The following is a 26,958-nucleotide window of genomic DNA, read 5'->3' as shown; positions in this document are numbered from 1 at the left end:
GCACAAAGGTCATAGCAGAAAATAAAAAAAATAAATATTCATCAGACTCCTTTTAAACCCTGAAATTAATAATTAATACAATTGCCCTATGCAGACTGAAAACACAAGCTTCATGTTGTCTCATTATTAGACCCAAATGTCCCCCTTGTGTCAGATGAATTTTAAATATAGCACACATGCGCTGCATGAATCACCACAGTGCTGTGAATTGAGATATGAAGAGCTTCCCCTCCTGGGTACATTATTCTCTGGGCTGTAATAAGCAGACACTGTTTTTTCTTTCTTTTTTATTGCCATAAAAAGCCCAATATTGTGATTGGTGATTTTAAGTTTGTTGGTTTATATGCTACGGCTATTGTTTTGAAGTGAGATGGCAAGTAAAAATATTAAGAGCATATTAAAAAAAAAAAAAAAAAAAAAAAAATGGTCCTAACTCTATCAATAAGGAGGCAGACAGGACAGCACTGGAATGCACTAGAGCAGTGGTTTTCAACCTTTTCATCTCAAGTACCAGTGTTTCCAGCAGGGACCACCAGGTGTACCAGTAACTATGTGCAATCTTAAACTGCTGTTGTAAAACCGAGACCTACCCCGTTACAAGCAGGTTTGTTTGTTGCCTCATTCTGCTGAATGGTTAACCTATTCATGAAATCTGCATGTTTATATTTTTTATATTTTGCAAGTGTTTTGTATGGAATTGGTGACCGCACCTTTAATTGTTTAGTGTTGTGCAGTAATATGGAGACAGCATGCTGCAGCTGCTATGCTCAGTGTTCTGACAGCATGTAACACAGACAGCTCTTATGATTTACATACTGTACCGTTTATTCTTCAGTAAAAACCAGTTCAAATTGCAGTGAGTTCATTCTACTATATTTATGATATCAAATACACCACAGCAAGCATATTGTCATATTGTGGAGCACAAACAAGATTTGGGAACACCTATTTAATCCCAGCTCAAAGCAACACTGGACACCATAAAGAACTATACTTCCCTGCTTTGATATCCACTCTCTGTAAATCCATGCAGAGAATCTCTCCATGATAAACAGAAACCCAGCATCCATTTTACTTATATATCTAATGGTTGAAACTGCCCCTGGACATGCATGGAATGTGTTGGATTGGACTGCACTGCCCTATGTTGCCGCTGACTGTGTTGAGTAATATAAAGCCCAGCATTCACCACAACCAGTGACCTGTTGGTATCTCAATATATATATAAATATAATATATATATATATATATATATATATATATATATATATATATATATATATATACCATATCATATAAGAAAATGGCTGCAATGAGATTTTCTTTTTATAAACTTAAATAAAATTGAGATAATGTTCCCAAGCCATGCTCATCAATTTAAGAATACAATTTTTTGCATATGTAGATAGACTTAGGGCTGTATATTTGATTTTTAAATAGCTGATGAACAATTTTGGTTTGGGAGGATCTGGTCTTGAAAGGCACTGTATATATGAAAAGTTGTTACCTACAGTTAGACAAAGAGCTATGACACACTGAGTGGTACACATTGTTGCCAACTCAGACTGTCCCTCATGTGACTGATATGTTTATACTACAGATGGCTGTACACATTGGGGGAGTTTCCATGTGTGGTTATTACACGTGTAGTGGCGATGCACGTGCGCGTTTGGGAGAACAGCTAGACAGGATCAGATCTGTGGTAGAAAATAACGACCACAAAGAGGGATAGGGTAAATCTCCTTTACTTGTGAGTATGATGTAAAACACGGGAAATCCATGCCCATTTTCACATGGAAGCCTGCATTTCATTGAAAACGTCTACTGCTCCTAATCCAGACAACCTTGGGAGTATACATGGAAGATGTCTAGAACAGATCTCTATAATCCTATGTCTCCGCCAGTTTTCAGCCACAGTGATCTACAATAGCTGGGTTGGACAGTTTCATTATATACCTCTGGGTTAATTATTTTCTTTTTCCTTTAATTAATAAGTCGTGTGATAAATTAGTTGAAATATTATTCACTATCAATGATATGCTATCCCACCAATGGCCATTTGAAAAACATAAGAACATAAGAACATAAGAAAGTTTACAAACGAGAGGAGGCCATTCGGCCCATCTTGCTCGTTTGGTTGTTAGTAGCTTATTGGTCCCAGAATCTCATTAAGCAGCTTCTTGAAGGATCCCAGGGTGTCAGCTTCAACAACATTACTGGGGAGTTGATTCCAGACCCTCACGATTCTCTGTGTAAAAAAGTGCCTCCTATTTTCTGTTCTGAATGCCCCTTTGTCTAATCTCCATTTGTGACCCCTGGTCCTTGTTTCTTTTTTCAGGTTGAAAATGTCCCTTGGATCGACATTGTCAATACCTTTTAGAATTTTGAATGCTTGAATTAAGTCGCCGCGTAGTCTTCTTTGTTCAAGACTGAACAGATTCAATTCTTTTAGCCTGTCTGCATATGACATGCCTTTTAAGCCCGGAATAATTCTGGTCGCTCTTCTTTGCACTCTTTCTAGAGCAGCAATATCTTTTTTATAGCGAAGTGACCAGAACTGAACACAATATTCAAGATGAGGTCTTACTAGTGCATTGTACAGTTTTAACATTACTTCCCTTAATTTAAATTCCACACTTTTCACAATGTATCCAAGCATCTTGTTAGCCTTTTTTATAGCTTCCCCACATTGTCTAGATGAAGACATTTCTGAGTCAACAAAAACTCCTAGGTCTTTTTCATAGATTCCTTCTCCAATTTCAGTATCTCCCATATGATATTTATAATGTACATTTTTATTTCCTGCGTGCAGTACCTTACACTTTTCTCTATTAAATGTCATTTGCCATGTGTCTGCCCAGTTCTGAATCTTGTCTAGATCATTTTGAATGACCTTTGCTGCTGCAACAGTGTTTGCCACTCCTCCTATTTTTGTGTCATCTGCAAATTTAACAAGTTTGCTTACTATACCAGAATCTAAATCATTAATGTAGATTAGGAATAGCAGAGGACCTAATACTGATCCCTGTGGTACACCACTGGTTACCACACTCCATTCTGAGGTTTTTCCTCTAATCAGTACTTTCTGTTTTCTACATGTTAACCACTCCCTAATCCATGTACATGTGTTTCCTTGAATCCCAACTGCGTTCAATTTGAGAATTAATCTTTTGTGCGGGACTTTGTCAAAAGCTTTCTGGAAATCTAAATAAACCATGTCATATGCTTTGCAATTATCCATTATTGATGTTGCATCCTCAAAAAATATCAAGCAAGAGTTAGACACGATCTCCCTTTCCTAAAACCATGTTGACTGTCTCCCAGTACCCTGTTACCATATAGATAATTTTCCATTTTGGATCTTATTATATTTTCCATAAGTTTGCATGTAATAGAAGTCAGGCTTACTGGTCTGTAGTTAGCTGGTTCAGTTTTGTTTCCCTTTTTGTGGATCGGTATTACGTTTGCAATTTTCCAGTCTGTCGGTACCACCCCTGTGTCAAGAGACTGCTGCATGATCTTGGTTAGCGGTTTGTAAATAACTTCTTTCATTTCTTTGAGTATATTGGGAGTATCTCATCTGGCACAGGGGATTTGTTTATTTTAAGAGCACCTAGTCCCTTTAACACTTCTGCCTCGGTTACGCTAAAGTTATTTAAAACTGGATATGGACTGGATGACATGTGGAGCATGTTGTCCGTATCTTCCTTTGTAAAAACTTGTGAAAAGTAATCATTTAATATATTTGCTATTTTTTTTTCTTCATCTACAATTTTGCCATTTGTATCTCTTAGACATTTAACCTCCTCTTTGAATGTTCTCTTGCTGTTGTAATATTGGAAAAACATTTTGGAATTGGTTTTAGCCCCCTTAGCAATGTTCATTTCTATTTCTCTCTTGAACTTTCTAACTTCCTTTTTGACTTGCGTTTGCAGTTCCGTGTACTCTTTCTGTGTACTTTCTTTTTGGTCCCTTTTTAATGCTCTATAAAGTGCCTTTTTTCGCTGAATATTTTTTTTTTAATTGATCTATTAAACCATTTTGGCAATTTAGTTTTACATTTAGATTTGTCTACTTTAGGGATGTCATTGTTTTGCGCCTCTAGTACTACATTTTGGAAGAACCACCATCCTTTTTCTGTGGATGTTCTCTCTATTTTACTCCAATCTACTTCTGTTAGTTTCTGTTTCACACCTTCATAGTTTGCTTTTCTAAAATTGTAATCCTTAGCTTTAGTCTTTACTTTTGGGGTTTTAAAAAAACACTTCAAACAAGACCATGTTGTGGTCTGAGTTTGCTTGTGGTTCTCTGACCTCTGTTTTAGTTATTCTGTCTTCATTATTTGAAAAGACTAAATCAAGGCATGCCTCCCCTCTAGTCGGTGCCTTGACAAATTGTGTTAGGAAGCAGTCATTTGTCATTTCCACCATTTCAATTTCATCCGTCGTGCTACCCACCGGGTTTTCCCATTTTATATGGGGGAAGTTGAAATCCCCCATTAGTATGGCTTCTCCTTTGCTACACGTATTTCTAATGTCATTGTATAACAGATTATTGTGCTCACCGTCTGAATCTGGCGGTCTATGCATGCTCCTATTATTATGCCCTTTGAATTTTTGTCTGTTATTCTGACCCATATTGATTCGGCTTTATTTTCTTTGTCCAGGTTTAACACCTGGGCTTCAATACTGTTTCTCATGTATAGCGCTACCCCTCCTCCTCTTCTGTCCTGCCTGTCTTTCCTATACAGTGTATACCCACAAATATTATATTCGTCCCCATCACTCTCAGACAACCAAGTTTCTGTAACACCTATCACATCATAGTTACTTGTTAGTGCAGTAGCTTCAAGTTCTAAAATTTTGTTTCTGATACTTCTAGCATTTTAATAAATACATTTAATGGTTGTCTTACCTGAGTTGTTGTCCTTGTTTTGATGTGGTTTCCCTTCTGTTTTTTTGTTGATTTCTCCCCCTTTCCTTTCTAGTTTAAATGCTTCTGAACCTGTTCGAGGATCTTTTCTCCAAGTAGACTGGTTCCCTTGTTATTTAAGTGCAGTCCGTCCCGTCTATACAGATAGTCCTCGCTGTAGAATGTGGTCCAATGATCAAGATAAGTGAAGCCTTCCCGTGTGCACCACGTCTTCAGCCATGAGTTTAGATTAATTATTTCCAGCTGTCCATATGGTCCTTTGCAAGGTGCCGGTAGTATACCAGAAAATACCACAGTTTTGGTTTTGTCTTTTAATTTCCTTCCTAGCTCTCTGAATTTCTTTTACACAGATTTTGGTCTGTCTCTTCCAATGTTGTTTGTACCGATGTGGACGACTGCTACCGGGTCGTCTCCTGTTTGTTCTAAGAGCCTGTCCACGTTCTCAGTGATGTGATTGACCGAGGTTCCCGGATGGCAGAACACTGTTGTAGTAAGGGGGTCCAAACTACGAATTGAACTTGCTGTGTTTCTCAATATGGAGTCCCCAACAATCATGACCTCCCTTCTTTTTGCTGTCTGGTCACCACTGTCAATAGGGTCCTGGATGTTGTTCCTTTTGTTCTCTTGTTGTTGGTTTTGCTCATAAGAATTTTGAAGTGACTCAAATTTGTTGGTTGTTTTGATTTCTGGTGGTTGTGTTTGACAAAGTTTCTTTTTTTCCCTGCTTCTGCCTACCTGAACCTAGCTGTTCTGACCTTCTATCTCCCTGATGGCTTTCATTCTGTTAGGGGTGAGGCAGACTTCCATGAGTTGTAGGTGTGCCAGCTCCTCAAGATCCTGTTGCTGTCTCATTTCTTCCAGCTTCATTTCTAGCATACTTACTAGTTTATGCAAATCCTGGATCGCGCGACACTTTACACACACTTGGTTTAGCTCTGCTGGGTTTTCTCGGATTTCAATTTGTGCAAAGCAGTAAAACACATTTATTATTATTATTATTATTATTATTTATTATTATTATTATTATTATTATTATTATTATTATTATTATTATTATTTCTGGAAACGCCAATTGTTTTTTTTTTTTATCCCATTTTCTACCTAATTTGAATGCCCAATTTTAAGCCTGGCTCACCACTGCAACTCCCGCGCTGACTCGGGAGAGACGAAGACAAACACATGCATCCTCCGAAATGTGTGTCGTCAGCCATCCTCTTCTTTTCACTCTGCAGGCCCGTCGTGCAGCTACCTCAGAGCTGCTTGGTCCTCCGGCGCTGTAGCATCAATAAAGCATCAGTAAAGGCAGCTGACTTAGCAGAATCAGCACTAGCAGAGCATCTAGATTTCATGTAATGAACCTTATCTTGTATTACCAGTTTGACACATAGGAAATTACTCAGTTATACATACACTCTCTACCCATTTATCCTGGGGCAGCACTTATGACATTTGACCTTACTTAAAGATAAACATTTAATGGTTGAGCTTTGATGTTGTAAAATAAAAGTTTAATGTAACACTTTTATAGTTGTCTAATGTCACATATTATCATTATGTGCTCTGTTTTAAACAATTAAATTCTACTGCATACCAGCACAAGTGAAATGTACCAATAAACTACATACAGCAACACAGTATCATCACCCTGTTCATTCTGCTAGTGGTTTCAGACCAAAAAGCCACCAACGCACCAGCAGATTAAATATAGACTTAAACACGCAAGGTTCATTTTTCTAAAAGGATTTTGACCCGCAGCACCTCTGACATCTATTCTCATTTTGAGTCCTGTATGATCACTCACCTTGCCCTGAGAATGTAATACTAACCTTTCTCCACACTGAGATGTGAATGAACCTGCTTGTACAGAGGAGAGCACACACTGGAGCCTCCGCCACCTCCATCGGCAGGAGCAGAGCAGCAGGGGCTGCCTCTGCCTCCGCCACCTCCACCGGCAGGAGCAGAGTAGCAGGAGCTGCCTCTGCCTCTGCCACCTTCACTGGCAGGAGACTACATGCCTCCGCCACCTCCATCGGCAGGAGCAGAGCAGCAGGAGCTGCCTCTGCCTCCTCCACCAGCAGAGAGTGAATGCCTGCTGGGTCGCTGTCCACCAGCAGAAGGTGAATGCCGGCTGGGTCCCTGTCCACCAGCAGTGGGTGAATACCTGCTGGTATCACTTCCCACACCAGCAGAGGGTGAATGCCTGCTGGTATCACTTCCCCCACCAGCAGAGGGTGAATGCCTGCTGATATCACTTCCCCAACCATCACGAGGAGAGGAGCTGGAGCTTCCTCTGCCTCCACCTCCATCAGGGGGAGAGGAGCAGGAGCTGCCTCTCCCTGCACCAGAAGGACCAGGACTAGATGCTGGCGGTCCTCAGCAGCCCTTGCATAGGCTGCTGAGGGAAGCAGGGGGAAGAACCTCCCGGCCGTAGTGGCTGAAAAGAGGGCCAACACCCATACCCCAGTTTGTCCTGACTGCCAGCCTCGCTTCGCCCAAGGATGCCAGCCTCGCTTCGCCCAAGGATGCCAGCCTCGCTTCGCCCAAGGATGCCTCCGCATCGCCTGGGGTTGCCCGCCGCTCCGCATCTCCTGGGGTTGCCCGCCGCTCTGCATCGCCTGGGGCTTCCCGCCGCTCAGCATTGCCTGGGGTTGCCTGCCGCTCCGCATCACAGCCAGAAGTACTGTGGCCAGAACCCCACGAAGGGTAGCTGCCGGCCACGGAGAAGGGGGAGGAGGTCTGGAGGCCACCAACCCCAGCAGCAGTTTCGCTGCCGGAGATCGTGGGGGAGGAGGTCTGGAGACCACCAACCCCAGCAGCAGTTTCACTGCCGGAGAAGGGGAAGGAGATCTGGAGACCACCAATCTCAGCAGCAGTTTCGCTGCCAGAGGTCGTGGGGGAGGTCCGGAGACCTGCTCCCTCTGCAGTTTCTTCCCTGCAAGAAGAACTGTGGTTGAAGCCCCACCAAGGGGAGCTGCCGGCGCCGAAGAAGGGGGAAGGTCAGGAGACCACACCCTAAGCAGCCTTTCCGCTGCCAGGACTACCCTGGCAGGAGAATGCCACCCCGCTGTCAGAATTGCAGCTGACAGCATTACGACCTGTCGGCCCCTGGAAGCCTCCAGTCCTGGCCAAGGACTTTGGGCGGGACTTTTGGGCTTTTAAGGGGGGAGGTGGCCATTGAGGCCATGTGTGCTTTACACGGGGGGGGGGGTATATGTGACAAAGTGCCTGCCCCTGTGTATATTATCTGTTATGTGTTGCGTGTGGTGTGTTTAAATGTTGGAGTATAGACATTGGTACACGGGATATAAACGGGTCTGTGTAACACGAGTGTTTAAAATGTATATGTGTATTTAGGCACAAGGATTGCACAGCACTTCATGTGCAAGTAAAATGTAGTAATATGTGAGCACGGAGAATGCACTTTATTAATTCATGTGCTGGGATTCAAGTGAATAATTAATTGGTAATTGAATCCCAGCACAACAGTATATATAGATGCACGTTGTCACATACTCGCGGTTGGGTGTTCGGGAGTGGAGAACGGGAGAGAGAAAGAGAAAGAGATAGATAACTATAAATATAGATTTCAATTGTTTGTGTAGCGTTCGTCCACTCTGTGTTTTGTCTGTGTCTATTCGTTTTGTTTGTCTGTTTATTTTGGCGCGAAGTGCCGTGTCCTGTCTTTTGTTTGTTAAACCCTTTTATTTTACAATAAACCGGCGCCAGCCAGCGCCATCATCATTTCATTTTATCCGTCCTGTGTTTTGTGTATTTCATTCTTTTTCCTGGTTCTGACGCCGCCCACTTCGGCCGTCTCTGTGACAGTCAATAATTAACCTTACTATAATGACAGAGATTGCTTCAGGAGACCCAAGGAGTGTTAATTAAGTTCTAATTGTGCACAGTCACACAGGCTGTTCATTTTAAATCCAGTTACAAGGTGATGAGAGATGTGTATGGCCATCGGCACAGTTCTCATCATTTAGATGGTATTGATGTTAAGATATCATTTTAATTTGAGATATTGTGTATTATTCTGTGTTTCTTTTGTACCCAAACTCAACAAACAATGTAGGTGCTCTATTTAGAACAATGCACTAGTTCCCCTATGAACTATAATGTGTTCCTATTACAGTATTGACTGATCCTTTTAACTGAATGCAGCAAAAAGCCAAAACAGACACTCCCTAATTTGAAATCTATTTTAATGCTGTTCAGTGGCAGAGCTAAAGAAGCTGAAGATTATAAAAAGTAAAGGTCAACCAATCATTTACGAGTCCAGCTTAACTCAACCATATTGTCATTCTTAGAATGTCTGAAACATGCTGAGATTTTTCATGTTCCTTTTTGTCTTGTACACCATTATACTAGATACTGTCTTCAAAACTTGATAAATTATGTTGGATACCTCTGTGGAATAGATTATAGTAAATGAGTAAATAATATTTTGTTTAGCCCACGAATCATGTGTTGCCCTTGATATGACACTGTATTTTATTTTCCTTTCCTATAGGGCAATATTATATGTTTGTCAATTTACTTTTTAAAATGTTATAATTGATAGGGATAGAACGTGTAAAAATGCACATCCATCACATCAGTTTACTACTACTAAAAATTAAGCCATTGAGTACATATTTAAACTAAATGTATGTAGTGTATTCTATATTGCTTACTAAATAATAATAATAATAATAATAATAATAATAATAATAATAATAATAATAATAATTATTATTATTATTATTATTATTATTATTAATAGTCATTAAGCAGGTTCTTGGGGTTGAACTATGCATCAATTACTGTTGCTGCAGAGTCACTTACAATAGGACCACAGTTTAACATCTCATCCGAAGGACAGGTATGAACTGATCAATGTAATAATTTGTGAATGTTAGGTTTTACTGTACCCTTACATTGCATGAAAGGTCCTTGTGCTTATCTGAGAATTTGACACAAATCAATAAGTGTTGAAGTTTATTGGCCAATTTCAGACCCCTGCCCCCCACCATTATCACCAACCATCATCACAGGCTTGACCCCTGCTCTGCCTCACAATTACATAATTATTATTAATAATGGGGTATTGCTTTTGTTAGCAATCCTTCTTTTGGTTGGAGGCACATTTATATTTTTTATGTCAAAGTTCTGCATTATAGTCTCATTAGCAGAACCACCCCCCTCCCCCCTTACTCCTATATAAAAGACTGAACAAAGACAATCACATGTTTTTGGCAGCTGAAAGCCCAAGCTTGATCCCATCTGGCAGTTTAGGATAGCAACTTAACTGAGATTGTAAATAATGTTGACAGACAATGGTTGCTTTGATGACATCTGTGAACTATTAAGAAATCATAAATTGTCACTCACACTGTCTTCTATGTCTATAAAATTAGTTCATGGCTTATATTTCAGCAATGGAAATTATAGAGTAAAGAATAGTATTTCACTCAGGATCATTTTGTGTTAAATACCCACCTATTATAATACAAAATCTTACATATTTCCAAAAAACATTGAACCCAAACAATGGTTGAAGAAAAATAAAAAGTAGAATACAAATGGTTGGAGCACAGCCTCATCCTTCATAGTAGTACGATGCTGCCTGCTAAAAAACAAAGAATAAAATAATACATCTACGCATCGTGTTCATCCCGGTGAACAAAAAATATTAGGCAGAGGAGCATCGTATCCCCGCCCTCTCCGAGGATGGGAGTGAGCTGGTGCTGGTTGGGGAGGAGATGGTAATTCGAAGCACGGCAGGACTGCGTTTACTAAGTAGGTTTATATCCCTAATGAGTTGTTGGGATCTTGCTGGTAATTGGCTTGTAGCTTGACCAATGAATGAATGTGATGTACTAGGAACTGAATTAATGATATATAGATTTCCTGAATGAAAACCTTGCAAGCTTTATATTTATTGGTACACACTGATTTATGTTCCTAGGCTTTCAGAGTCATACTGATTCCATTCTAGTGGAAGAGTGCTTACAGGGTCTATGGCAGGGGTGTCCAATTTCGGTCCTGGGTGGCTACTCCACACCAGGTTTAACAGGTGAAATGAGATCATTAACTCTTCAGGGTCTGGGTGGAGGTTTAACTGGTTCAATTAAACAATTTAGAACAGGGTTGGAATAAAGACAAGGAGTGGAAGGGCCAACTTTGGACATCCCTGGTCTATAACAATGCAGATGACATGTTGAGATCTTGTTTCTGATTTACTTCTCTTTAACAAAAGAGCTCTATCCACTTGGAATGGATTTTGTCTGCTAATCTGCACAAATAAATATCTACACCATGGGAGACTCAATGGAAATGTATACTAACATCTTCCTGAACAGCTGGAGACTCCTCTACCATACAAATACCCCCTGTTGAAAATGGTTTTAACATTATGGGTTTAACAGTAAGTTACCTTTATGTTGGCAGTAGAATGTGCCACCATGTTTCTTTCCATTACTGCAACCTTTTCTGTGACAGATTCAATCTACATTTTTAGGTGGATTCTGTTCAATAGAATCCATTAATTCACTATGGCTTTGTAGAGTACTGGTAATGTGTTGCCCATAAAATGTCTCATCGTAACCCAATTTGATAGCATGTGTGTGTGTGTTTTTAGGTGAATTCTGGCAAATGTATTATCTTCACAAACATAAGTTGTGTGTTTTGAACAATAGTTATCTAGTCCTATTAAGGGACTAGATAACTACTGTGAGTGAGTTGATTGGCTGTAAAGTGTTATGACTTATTGCCATCTGCTGAAATCCAAGAGGGTCCAGAGTCAAAACAGACATAAAAAAACAACTTGCATTAAACAGCAGCACAACGATTGGAGGGGCTCTGAGCAGCATAGCAAGCTAATGCAATTTCATGCCCAGCAGCATGGCTTCAGCAGAGATTATACCTTGGAGCAGAAGTTATAGATAGATCCTGTACCTGAGTGAGCTTTGAACATAATTTTGCCAGGACCCAGAAAATGTAAGACAGAACAACAAAGCCCAGCTAAAGCAGTTAAATATGACCTACATACGATAAGGTAGAAAAAGTTTGCAGCAGTGCAAACAACAGGAAAGGAAACCAGACTTGAACTGTATAGCAGTTAGAGCTACTCTAGGTTTTACAAGGAGTTTCTCACTCAAGCTTAATCAACTATACATAACTCAGTGCATGAAACCTGCCTTACCTCTCTCTATCCATTAAAATACACAAATTAAACCAGATAGCAATTGCAAACAAAATGGATATGCATTCTTTTTTAAGCAAGCGCAGTAGATGTATTAATGTGCTTGTAGCTAACAAAGTAATTACATAAATCTTACCTTTTGCACTTCCTTTCACTCAAACGTGCTATTTTGAAAGAAACTAATGTCATAGCAAACATGTCTTTTCATTGTAAAACATATCTATATATAACAGATATCTGGCACTAAGCTAGATGCTCTATATCCTTCCCTTACTCTCAGGAAGTATGATATTGTTTCACTTCTCAGGTCATTTGAGCTTGGCAATTCAAATCTTGGGTTTAAAACAAATCACTGACTGTGAAGCATGCCAGTCAATAGGAGAAGCAGCTGCTCGGTTAATGGTAGGTGCTGGTTGGGCTGGGGACCAATCTAAGTGAAATTACGAAAGGTGGTCAAAATGAACTGAAAGCAAGGCTTGCAGATAATGGTTTCTTTAAGCATTTTAGTACCGGATATCATATATTAAAATGAAAATGCACATTTGCTATAATACATATTTCTTTTAGCTGCACAATGAATAGAACTGCATGGGAGGTAAGATTTATAGGTTATGTTGTTAACTACAAAGAGTCATATTTTCAATGCGTTTACTCAGGTCTTTAATTATCTCCTATCTTTCTGAAAGAGGTAAAAAAAAAATTTAAAAAATAAAAAAAATCTATTAATTTTACAAAGCTATAACCAAACCACTAAGTAATATAATCCAAGTTCTCCTGTCAGAAAATATTAATTAATTAAATCCTGTAGGAGGTAATGCTTTGAATCATAATACAATTTTGGACACATAATCAGATTTTCAAATATTCCTGCAAAAATGTAGTGAATATGAATCCTCAGAACCACTTCAGTTTTCTCTCAAACAGAATAAAGTATTGACCTTTTTCCCCCATTCGAAGTGTAGAACTGGAGCTAAAGCATAGGCAGAGTTTAATTATCAAGCCATACATACTATACACAGTATCTCATTGCAATCTGTAAACCAGCTCCCTCTGTTTGTTCCTGTTAAGTTAACATGGTTAATTAACAGTTAGTGTAGTATTGTCAGTGCAAGCTAGTTCCCAAAAAGAAATATCTCCTGATATCATTCCTAGTCTATATGATAATTTGGAATCAAGCAGTTAAAAATTATGTTAATGCCATCTGCTTCATGGTATAGTAAAGAAGAATGTGGAGTCAGCAGGTAAAAGGTAACATTATTTCTGAATAACCAGGAGTAAAAAAAGAACCAGAAAAAGAAATACATGTCTAAACAATGCAGTACTGAAAACAAGATGGCAGTCGGTTATACCATGTATGAATGAGATACATAGCATGGCTGGCTATTAAAACCCTGTGAATGAGATGCATAGCATGGCTGGCTATTAATATATATATATATATATATATATATATATATAATATATATATATGATATATATATATTAGATATATATAATATATATATATAGATATAGATAGATATATTCTAGGTAGATAGATAGATAGATAGATAGATAGATAGATAGATAGATAGATACAATCTCTTATTCCTGTACTACTGTCAATAAATTCATTCATTCAGAAGTTTCAATTCGTTTTTGATCTGCTCTGTAACTATATTGAAAGCAAACTCTACATGTGACCACCTTCACATAAAAAGCTCCAGCAGTCCAGGCATATCTTTTGGTCAGTAGATTATTGTGAAAGGTGGAGGTGACTGAAAACCAGTGACCGAAAACCAGTGATCAACAGACACAGCACTCAGCAGGGGACAGGAAGAAGCAACGTAAAGTGAAACTGCACTGCTTACCTTTTAATTTTAACATGTATTCTTTGAAGCCTTATCAGTTTTTCCTTTAATGCATAAACAAGAAAAGTCATGTTGTGCAATGACATTGATTGATGAGACGTAGCCTCAGTTCTCTTCCTTGTTGGCATTGTCACTCTGCAGTGCAGGCTCCATGGATAGGGGTGACAGTGCTATGTGAGTACAATCAATAGCACCCATTACATTGTGGAAGCCAGCAACCTGCTAGAAGCCCACTTTCAATTCCTGTAAACCTGTCCTCTGTGTAGGAAATTTTATATAATTTCCCATGTGCTTTAGCAGGACTTGCAGTTCATTACAGCTTTTAATGGGGAGGCTGTGAATTGCTTAATTAGACCAATTAAGCATCTGATAAGCACTTAATTGGTCCAATTAAGTAATTTAGAGTACAGTTGGAACAAAAACCAGGTGGGACACCGACCCTCTAGGACCAGAATTGGAGACCCCTGATCTAGGCAATCAATTATCATTTCTGGGCTTTTTCCATTCCAGCAAATTCAGCAAGATGTATTTCTTTCAAGTTATTTAATCAAACAAGCATCACTAAACTGAATTAATGAAACAAATCAAGTCAGTAAAAAGAACCAAACTAGTTTTTAGACCAGAAAAAAGAGGTTTAAATAGGGTGCCTATCAGTGGTTAAAGTCTGGTTTCTATACACACTAATTAATAATCCTTTTAATACGTGCACAAAAATTAACGTCCTTTAGTAAATACCATGTGAATACAGCTCATCCCATTATTTGAGCTGGATGCTCATTTAAATTCATCACCATGCATTACCATACAAATTACATATTCATTCTGATTACCACAGTGTGACTCACTAAATTTATTGCTTGGCACAATATGCCAAGTATTGCACGTAATAATGAAAAAATTGCAATAGTAAATATGACAATCATGAACGTGCACACTAATTTCAATTATTGTGCATCATAAAGTTTAGCACCCTTTAGTAAATGAGGCCCATAGAACGTGTATAGTTTTTAACGTGCTATAGGACTTAGCATTTCATTATAGAAACTATCAATGAACAAAATACTACACAAGCCCGTGACAAAGTATATTACCAAAATTAAAGGATGTAAGTGTTTTTTTTTTTTTTTTTTATATATACATTTTATATTATATTAATATATTATATTTATGAAGGAAGAATAACTTTTTTTCTGTTTTCATATTACTAGAATCCTGTATATCAGAAAGACTAATTTTACTGCTGTGTAATAAGACCTGAAGTGTACTATGTGTCTCATTTAATGAAGTCTGTTTTCTGGCTGGAAGTACAGAACATCTGCTGCTTTAGTCAACTGTTAAAATCTCCTCCTAGATGTCCATAGATTGGGAGGAGAACATTTCACCATCTATCTTTCTGCTGCTGCGTGCCACATATGGAGCAGGACTCTTGTAATTGATTATCTTCCCCTGCACAGCTAGAGGGCTTATGCTGAGATACAGATTGTATCAGTCCTGACAGAACACATCATTATGCAGTCGTTATAGTGAAGGCCTGGGACACAATATCCCGTTCTACTTTATTCTCTCTTATTGTTCAGAAAATAAAAAGGCACATCCATGTCTTGCTTGAATAAATAGTTCTCAAACAATAATTCTCTTAACGATCTTTAATTATATATATATATATATATATATATATATATATATATATATATATATATATATATAATATATATATATATATATATATAAATAAATTAAGGTGACAGTCGCTAAGGATAGTCAAGTCAATTTCCACATTCTTGCTTCAGTGACATTTTTTTTTTATTGTTCTCATTGTCATTTCCCAGTTAAAACTTTTAATTGCGTTTCCTTCACTTTGAAAAAAAAAAAAAAGATACAACCCTACTAATGTATTGACTCTATTTAAGCCACAATGTGCTAAAACAGTCACAGAATTTACATGGCTTAAAAGGTCTAAGCAAATGGTCAATGGAAATTTACTTCCAGATTTCCAACTACAGTCATTTGGTCAGTGTGTCAGTATATATATATATTATATAATATATATCTATATATATATATATTATATATATATATATATATATATATATATATATATATATATATAAATGACAAAACAAATTTACTTGACAGTAAGACCTGACAATTCCGAAAAAGAACTTGTTACTGCGCCCTTACCTGACCCATGTTCTGACAAGGCTTTCCAGCACACACTGCTTTAATGCTACAGTAGGTTGGTTCACTTCACTACTGGGCAGGTCAAGTCAGGTCTAAAACTAGAACCGACATGGTTGTTTTCATGTTGTCATAGATTTATATGTGAATCTGAAAAATATATTAGAATCGTCAGAATAGTAACACATCTGGAATGAGACAAGTTATTTATTGTGTACTTTTACAAGTATACAAATATTTACAACTATCATAACCAATTTAGCTCTTTTCTTTCTATTTTGAGGATTTCATTTTTGTTTAGGAAGTACACAAAAACATGCGTCTGATATGCTGGAAAAGAAATGTGATGTATGTGTGGCATAGTAATGTATGGAACCCTGTCACAAAGACGGCCGGAGTGGGTGACGTCAGTCCAGAAGCAGGAAATAAAATGACAGAGAGGTGGAGTTTGGTGGAACAGAGCAAATGCTTTCGCTCAGCATTTAATAAATAAACAAACAGACAGAAAATAAAAGGTTGTAACAATACAAAAACAGGACACTGCACATTCACCAAAATAAATAGACAAACAAAACGGACTAAACAAAACATGATGAGCTTCTTTTACTTTACGTTATTATTAGTTTTATTCTCTTTACCTCCGTCTCCAATCCCGTTCTCCACTCACCGAACACAGAACCCCGAGTATGTGGGATTGCTTTTATGCAGCTATACCGAGACTCGACCTCTAAGCAATCATTCAATTGGAGTCGCGGTACAACTGCACGTGAATTAATAAAGTGCAATTCCCTGTGCTCACATATTACATTTTACTTGCACGTGCCTAAATACAAATATACATTTTGAATACTTGTGTTACGCAGACCCATTTATATCCCGTGTACCAACGACTATACACCAACATTTAACACACCCCACGCAACATCGGTACAAACAACATTGGAAGAGACAGACCAAAATCCCTGCAAAATAAATTCAGAGAGCTAGGAAGGAAATTAAAAGAGAAAACCAAAACTGTGGTATTTTCTGGTATACTACCCGCACCTTGCAAAGGACCATATGGACAGCTGGAAATAATTAATCAAAACGCATGGCTGAAGACGTGGTGCACACGGGAAGGCTTCACCTATCTTGATCATTGGACCACATTCTACAACGAGGACTATCTGTATAGACGGGATGGACTGCATTTAAATAACAAGGGAACTAGTCTACTCGGAGAAAAGATCCTCGAGCAGGTTCGGAAGCATTTAAACTAGAAAGGAAGGGGGGAGAAATCAACAAAAAAACAGAAGGGAGACCGCATCAAAACAAGAACAACAACTCAGGTAAGACAACCATTAAATGTATTTATCTAAATGCTAGAAGTATCAGAAACAAAATTCTAGAACTTGAAGCTACTGCACTAACAGGTAACTATGATGTGATAGGTGTTACAGAAACGTGGTTATCTGAGAGTGATGGGGACGAATATAATATTTGTGGGTATACACTGTATAGGAAAGACAGGCAGGACAGAAGAGGAGGAGGGGTAGCGCTATACATAAAAAACAGTCTTGAAGCCCAGGTGTTAAACCTGGACAAAGAAAATAAAACCGAATCAATATGGGTCAGAATAACAGACAAAAATTCAAAAGGCATAATAATAGGAGCATGCTATAGACCGCCAGATTCAGACGGTGAGCACAATAATCTGTTATACAATGACATTAGAAATGTGTGTAGCAAAGGAGAAGCCATACTAATGGGGGATTTCAACTTCCCCCAAATAAAATGGGAAAACCCGGTGGGTAGCACGAAGGATGAAATAGAAATGGTGGAAATGACAAATGACTGCTTCCTAACACAATTTGTCAAGGCACCCACTAGAGGGGAGGCATGCCTTGATTTAGTCTTTTCAAATAACGAAGATAGAATAACTAAAACAGAGGTCAGAGAACCACTGGCAAACTCAGACCACAACATGGTCTCATTTGAAGTGTTTTTTAAATCCCCAAAAGTAAAGACTAAAGTTAAGGTTTACAATTTTAGAAAAGCAAACTATGAAGGTATGAAACAGAGACTAACAGAAGTAGATTGGAGTAAAATAGAGAAAACACCCACAGAAGAAGGATGGTTGTTCTTCAAAAATGTAGTACTAGAGGCGCAAAACAATTACATCCCTAAAGTAGACAAATCTAAATGTAAAACTAAATTGCCAAAATGGTTTAATAGATCAATTAAAAAAAATATTCAGCGAAAAAAGGCACTTTACAGAGCATTAAAAAAGGACCAAAAAGAAAGTACACAGAAAGAGTACACGGAACTGCAAACGCAAGTCAAAAAGGAAGTTAGAAAGGCCAAGAGAGAAATAGAAATGAACATTGCTAAGGGAGCTAAAACCAATTCCAAAATGTTTTTCCAATATTACAACAGCAAGAGAACATTCAAAGAGGAGATTAAATGTTTAAGAGATACAAATGGCAAAATCGTAGAGGAAGAAAAAAAAAATAGCAAATATGTTAAATGATTACTTTTCACAAGTTTTTACAAAGGAAGATACTGACAACATGCCCCACATGTCATCCAGTTCCTATCCAGTTTTAAATAACTTTAGCATAACTGAGGCAGAAGTGTTAAAGGGACTAGGAGCTCTTAAAATAAACAAATCCCCTGGGCCGGATGAGATCCTCCCAGTAGTACTCAAAGAAATGAAAGAAGTAATTTACAAACCGCTAACCAAGATCATGCAGCAGTCTCTTGACACAGGGGTGGTACCGACAGACTGGAAAATTGCAAACGTAATACCGATCCACAAAAAGGGAAACAAAACTGAACCAGGTAACTACAGACCAGTAAGCCTGACTTCTATTATATGCAAACTTATGGAAACTATAATAAGATCCAAAATGGAAAATTACCTATATGGTAACAGGGTACTGGGAGACAGTCAACATGGTTTTAGGAAAGGGAGATCGTGCCTAACTAACTTGCTTGATTTTTTTGAGGATGCAACATCGATAATGGATAATTGCAAAGCATATGACATGGTTTATTTAGATTTCCAGAAAGCTTTTGACAAAGTCCCGCACAAAAGATTAATTCTCAAACTGAACGCAGTTGGGATTCAAGGAAACACATGTACATGGATTAGGGAGTGGTTAACATGTAGAAAAAACAGAAAGTACTGATTAGAGGAAAAAACCTCAGAATGGAGTGTGGTAACCAGCGGTGTACCACAGGGATCAGTATTAGGTCCTCTGCTATTCCTAATCTACATTAATGATTTAGATTCTGGTATAGTAAGCAAACTTGTTAAATTTGCAGACGACACAAAAATAGGAGGAGTGGCAAACACTGTTGCAGCAGCAAAGGTCATTCAAAATGATCTAGACAAGATTCAGAACTGGGCAGACACATGGCAAATGACATTTAATAGAGAAAAGTGTAAGGTACTGCACGCAGGAAATAAAAATGTACATTATAAATATCATATGGGAGATATTGAAATTGGAGAAGGAATCTCTGAAAAAGACCTAGGAGTTTTTGTTGACTCAGAAATGTCTTCATCTAGACAATGTGGGGAAGCTATAAAAAAGGCTAACAAGATGCTCAGATACATTGTGAAAAGTGTTGAATTTAAATCAAGGGAAGTAATGTTAAAACTGTACAATGCACTAGTAAGACCTCATCTTGAATATTGTGTGCAGTTCTGGTCACCTCGCTATAAAAAAGATATTGCTGCTCTAGAAAGAGTGCAAAGAAGAGCGACCAGAATTATTCCGGGCTTAAAAGGCATGTCATATGCAGACAGGCTAAAAGAATTGAATCTGTTCAGTCTTGAACAAAGAAGACTACGTGGCGACCTAATTCAAGCATTCAAAATTCTAAAAGGTATTGACAGTGTCGACCCAAGGGACTTTTTCAGCCTGAAAAAAGAAACAAGGACCAGGGGTCACAAATGGAGTTTAGAAAAAGGGGCATTCAGAACAGAAAATAGGAGACACTTTTTTACACAGAGAATTGTGAGGGTCTGGAATCAACTCCCCAGTAATGTTGTTGAAGCTGACACCCTGGGATCCTTCAAGAAGCTGCTTGATGAGATTTTGGGATCAATAAGCTACTAACAACCAAACGAGCAAGATGGGCCGAATGACCTCCTCTCGTTTGTAAACTTTCTTATGTTCTTATGTTCTTAACATATAACAGAAAATACACACAGGGGCGGGCACTTCGTAACATATACCCCCCTATGTGCAAAGCACACATGGCCTCAATGGCCACCTCCCCCCTTAAAATCCCAAAAGTCTCGCTCAAAGTCCTGGGCCAAGAACAGGGACTTTATGGGGTTGATGGGTGGCAATGTTGCCAGTAGCCAGGCTGCTACTGGCCAAGCTGTCAGCAGACGTGCTGACAGTGGGACGAATCTCTCACACTGACCTCTGCGGCCAAGCAGAGCTGACTGCAACCCCTGGCGAAGCAATTCCAGCGACCCCAGGTGATGCGAAGCGGCTGGCAACATCAGGCGATGCGGAGCGACAGGCAGCCCCAGGCAATGTGGAGCGACAGGCAACCCCAGGCGATGCGGAGCGACAGGCAGCCCCAGGCGATGCGGAGCGACAGGCAGCCCCAGGCGATGCGGAGCGACAGGCAACCCCAGGCGATGCGGAGCGACAGGCAACCCCAGGCGATGCCAGGAAGGCATCCTTGGGCGAAGCGAGACAGGGGGTCAGAACAAGCTGGGGTGTGGCTGTTGGCCCTCTTCTCGGCCACTGCAGCCGGGCGGTTTTTCCCCGTGCTTCCCTCAGCAGCCTATGCAAGGGCTGCTGAGGACCGCCAGCATCTAGTCCTGGTCCTTCTGGGGAAGGGAGAGTCAGCTCCTGCTCCTCTCCCCCTGACGGTGATGGAGGCAGAGGCAGCTCCAGCTCCTCTCCTCGTGATGGTGGGGGAAGTGATACCAGCAGGCATTCACCCTCTGCTGGTGGAGGAGGCAGAGGCAGCTCCTGCTGCTCTGCTCCTGCCGGTGGAGGTGGCAGAGGTGTGTAGTCTCCTGGCAGCGCAGGTGGGAGTGGTGTGTAATCTCCTGGTGGCGGAGGTGGGAGCAGCGTGTAGTCTACCCTTATTAAACTTGCAGGGGACTGGTGCGGCTCTCCCTCACTTGTAGGGGACTAGTGCGGCTCTTCCTTAGTTGCAGGGGAAGGTGATGGAGGCAGAGGAAGCACCAGCTTCTCTTCTCCACATGGTGACGGTAGGGGAAGTGATCCCAGCAGGCACTCACCCTCTGCTGGTGGAGATTGGACTTTGGATCCCCAAGGCCCCCCTGTCTGGGTGCTGGAGACCCTGCTACCTGGGCTGTTGTTCTATTTATAACTGCTTCCAGGTAGCAGAGGACCAACTCCACACCTTCCTCCAGGGAGTTTGGGGTGTGTTCCCTCTCGTATGCCTCCCATCGCTCCCTGTACATCAGCCACAGGACCCGGATGGCTATGGACATGGACAGTGCCTCCAGCCCAGTATTGTCCCCGATCCACTCCCTCAGCCTGGCGGCATCTGACTTTTTTTTTGTTTTGTTTTTGTTGTTTTTTTTTTGTTTTTTTTTAACCAACAAATTGCTGTTACTGCTCTGGTCTGCGTCTAGGGGGCTGGTAATCCTGGTTCTGACACCACTTGTCGGAGTGGGTGATGTCAGACCAGACACAGGAAATAAAACGACAGAGAGGTGGAGTTTGGTGGAGCTGATTGAATGCTTTCACTCAGCATTTAATAAATAAACAAACAGACAGAAACTAAACGGTTGTAACAATACAAAAACAGGACATGGCACATTCGCCAAAATATATAGACAAACAAAACAGACTAAACAAAACACGGTGAGCTTCTTTTACTTTACATTATTATTAGTTTTATTCTCTTTACCTCCATCTCCAATCTCGTTCTTCACTCACCGCGAGTATGTGAAAACAGCTGAACCAAGACTCGACCTCTAATCAATCATTCAGTTGGAGTCGCAGTACAACTGCACGCAAATTAATAAAGTGCAATTCCCCATGCTCACATATTACATTTTACTTGCATGTGAAGTGGTGTGCAATCCTCATGCCTAAATACAAATATAAGTTTTAAACACTCATGTTACACAGACCTGTTTATATCCCGTGTACCAATGACTATACATCAACATTTAACACACCCCAAGCAACATATAACAGAAAATACACACAGGGGCGGGCACTTCGTCACAAACCCCTAAAGGTACATGGTGTAAAAATTAAAATAGGAGGCTACTATCTTGTGTGCAGGACATAATATCTCATGCACACAACTTACTATAATATCTCACTCTCACTAGATAGTAAGTCATTTGCACGAGATAGGAAAGCTGCGGTTCAAGCAGGGAACTCACTTTTAATCAATCAATCATATCAAGCTTATTAAGTGTTGATAACCAGACAATTACCAATCGAAACAGCAGTACCTTATGGCTAACAACGTAATTACTTGTCCAATGATCGTCAGGTAAAGGATTCAAATCTCATCTGAGTTTGCCTCTTCCTTCCCAACATCCAACTGTTTTAATAACTAAATTAAAATAACTTTAATTAAAAGTTTAATAACTCACTAAACACTTGATAAATGTTTACGTTTCCAAAAAAACGGCACTCCTGGTCAATGAGTGCTACCTGCCTCCTTGATACGGGGTTTGAACATGCAGCTGTTTTTAAGTTAATTTAGTACAAAAAAAACCCTCTGACTAATTTGTCAAAGCCAATTTTTTCACAATTGTGTAACTTAAAAACTACCATACAGATTTTCTTCAAACTGACAAAAAATTTTGTCACACGGCCACAGAGCATATGAAATGCTTTCCCGATCTCATGAAATGGCCAAGAAAACATTAAGTGTAAACAAGGCTTTGTCTGCCGCTATCGTGTCGTATAAACCATGTTAAAACAGATGAAACGCTTACCACTTATAGCTGGGACATGTAGGACCCAATCTTCGATCTTCGCGCAATCCCCTGGCTAAATTTGTGCCTCACAAAAAAAAATAGTGCTTTGGCACAAAATGAGAGATATTCCAAAACAACACAAAGCAGTTGCAAGACATTAGACTATAGCAGTTTTTTGAGCAATTCGCAATTCTGTTTGTGCCTCGCAAAACCTTCTGTGCATTCACTACCAATATAGCAACTGCACACAACAGCCAAGTGAGAATGCAGAAATGATGGACAGTCACCATTACTAACGGCTTTACCACGACAAGCTGCTATCATTGGTGTTGCCACAGTATGTACCGATATGACAGCAGACGAGACCACACAATATATTGTGCACACATACATACAGACCATTCAAATACACAATTGGCTCCATAGCTAGGCACTGAGTTTTCAAATTAATGAACTGATAACACCACTGTTTTATTGAGTACGGACAGTACTGTATCACAAGGAAATACTGTATAGGTTTCTTTAAAGGCCAGCTGATCCAACATAGCTGTGTGTTTTTGAAGTAAAATAAAGAAAAAAGCTTTGGATATTGTCTGTTTTTTTTTCTGAATGATTTTTTTTTTATATAAGTGCCGTGACAAAGTCTACTGTGGTAGCACACTATCTGATATGTAAATGTAATGAGTTCATTCACCTGCAAAGTAAACATCAATCAAGCATTATTATATACACAATACACAGAAATGCGTTATGTTATTCACTCTACTCACCCATTTGAACATCATGATTAAGCCCAGTTTGTAAGGTTTTGAGTGTTATGACATTTTTTTTATAAGAATAATAATTAATTCTAAATACGTTCCTAAAATGTTAATTGTAGCCTACTATGATTTCTCAATAAATGAACAGTCTCTGTACAATTAGCAACATCGACATTCAGCAGACTAGACAGCTGCATAAAAACGGCCAGAAATTACAGTTAACAGAACTGTTTGTCCCGCCTCAGCTAACTTATGATTGGACTGCTGCAGAGAAAATACAGGTCTTTGATTGGTTGATCGTATCACCGGTCTGGTTTTAGGAAAACGTTAGCATGCCTTTCACAGCAAGAGTGCCCTAAAGGTGTTTGGCTGGCCGAGCTGTAGCTGCCCATCCCTACACTCATAATGTGCAGCAACATAAAGACATGGGCCACAAGATGGGTGTATGACATATTTATACAATTAATTTACAGATGTGTGGCAACACACAGCAAAGATAACATGCAGGACCCCTCGCCCCTCTTCATCCTTCTCTCAGTCTTTATTTCCATACTTTGATAGTACATATTGGATGCCGATATGCCTGTGGAGCAGTGAAGAACACATATAACTGTATATGTAAACACACTACCGCTGTCCATCATATCAATACAATACTCAGTGATAAAACACATAACTGATCTGCACATCCAGTGTGTGCGGATGGGGGGGTGGTTGGGGTTCTGTACAGTATCACGAGAATGGAATGTTACTCCAATACTCTTTGAGACAGTGGTGCACAGATATTGGTATATTCAAATGAATTAGGGCTTTCGCCCAATTCAAATTTGATTGCGCTATGTGCATATTGATATATATCCACCTGGAATACATTTGCATCACATGTTTCTAATTACCAATGCATTACCATATGCTAATAGGGCCATATTAATAGGAACAGAACAGGCATCTGCACAGCAAGGAAGGTTGGACAGAGGTGCATGTTTGCAGACTCATCTGTTGGGCATGGGAATACGCTATAAACTTCACTGTGATATGAACATGTTATATATGTTATTATCGAAACCAAAAAAAGAGGCTTATTGCTTGTATGTTTTTGCCGCAAATTGACTATGGTAATGCAGTATACAGGTTTGCATTACCATCAACTTTAGATAAACTGGACTTGCTATATCATGCAGCACTGAGGTACATTACAAATACAAGATTTAATACTCATCATTATATATTATACGATGTGGTAGGCTGGCCTTCTTTGGCTTTACGCAGGTTGAAGACTGGTATGTTCTGACATACAGGGCTATTCAATGTAAATTACCTTCTTATTTAAATAAATACTGTATAGCTTCCCATAGTAACCATAGCCTCAGATCTCATTCTTTCTTTTTGCATTTTAAAATCCCAAATGTGCGTACTGAGGCTGTTAAAGGATCCTTTGCTTATTATGGTATGAGTTCCAGTCCAAACTAAAGCTACAGACCCAGATATCTTTAATGCAATTTAAAACTGCATGGTTTTGTGACTGAGAGTTGTAATTGTTTTAAATAGTTGACTACTTTTGTGTATTTTGATTACACTATGTAATACAATTTTTGTTCCTGGGTAGTAAGTGTTATTTCCTAATTGCTTAGGCCTCAAAAGTATAGAAAATGGCTATTATTCCCCACAAACTTTGCTTTTGTGACCAGGACAGTGATATTTTGAAATGTACCTATTTCCAAAGAGAAAATGGGCGAATTTGTGTCTTTTTGTTCACATAAAGTCAGAAAAAACAACATATGAATCCAAATTAACATGTATTTATACTAAAGTAATACAAAAATGACTACAAAAGATTTAAAAGTGAGTAGTTTTTCGAGATTTACGATTATACTGTAAATCACTTTCATGAATCAGCCCCCAAATGTAGTCTCCCATCATGTTCTCGTTATACTGTCCTTGGTAGCGGCGTTCAAAGTCCAGTAAATCCTGGTGGAAGCGCTCGCCTTGCTCCTCCGAGTACGCTCCCATGTTCTCCTTGAATTTATCAAGATGAGCATCAAGGATATGGACTTTGAGGGACATCCTACAGCCCATTGTGCCGTAGTTCTTCACCAGAGTCTCAACCAGTTCCACATAGTTTTCGGCCTTGTGATTGCCCAGGAAGCCCCGAACCTCTGCGACAAAGCTGTTCCAAGGAGGAGTGGGTATGGGGAGCTCATGGCAGTGTGGCACCAGGGCGATGGATGAAGGAAGGTCCGGATACTTGATAGCAGGTGCATTCTTGCCGGTCCGACGTTTGGAAGGGTCCACCATGCAGAAGTAGCAGTTGCTTGAGTGGTCAGTGGGTTCCCGCCAAATTCTTGGGATAGCGAACTTCATGGCTCTCTTTTCCCCTCTGTACCATCCTACAAAAATACATTTATTTCACCCATGATTAATGTGTAAGAGATTCTCGCAACATTTTTCATATATGATATATTTTTTCAATAACATTGAAAATTGTAAAACATTTTTAAATTAAAAACTTTTACAATTTTAATAATTTTTAATGAGGTTCCCAGGGTTTCTCTGGATCCCCGACAGGGATGCCGAAATATGCATTGTAGGCCTCACACATCTCAGCAGAGGCTTCCACGGAGTACTTTTTCGCTCTTGTCTTGACAAATTGGCCGCAGACATAGCAAAATGCGTCTGCCGGATGCTTGCAGCCTCTTGATGCCGTCTCAGAAAAATGCAGATATGTATCCACTTAGACAGCTGGAACTAAACTGAACTGGTGGGCTTAAGGCCCCTGTATTTATACTACTATTTATATTACTGGAAAGTTCTAGAAAGTTCTAGAAGTTACTCCAAGTTTACTCAGCACTGAATCTATCTGGAATGTTCTGAAAAATAGGTAAATTTCAAAATATCACTGTCCTGTTCACAAAAGCAAAGTTTGTGGGGAATAATAGCCATTTTCTATACTTTTCAGGCCTAAGCAATTAGGAAATAACACTTACTACCCAGGAACCAAAAAAAAAAAAAAAAATTGTTACACGGTGTTATTGTTTTAAATGTGATTTGCCCGTGTCTTAATTGTATTTTATCGTGTATTTGTTCTTGTTGTCCGATTGACTTGTTGCTAACTGCTTGGCTAGG

The sequence above is a fragment of the Polyodon spathula genome, chromosome 12 (genome assembly GCF_017654505.1).
Source record: "Polyodon spathula isolate WHYD16114869_AA chromosome 12, ASM1765450v1, whole genome shotgun sequence".
Taxonomy (NCBI): Eukaryota; Metazoa; Chordata; class Actinopteri; order Acipenseriformes; family Polyodontidae; genus Polyodon; species Polyodon spathula.
This window is presented reverse-complemented; position numbering follows the sequence as displayed.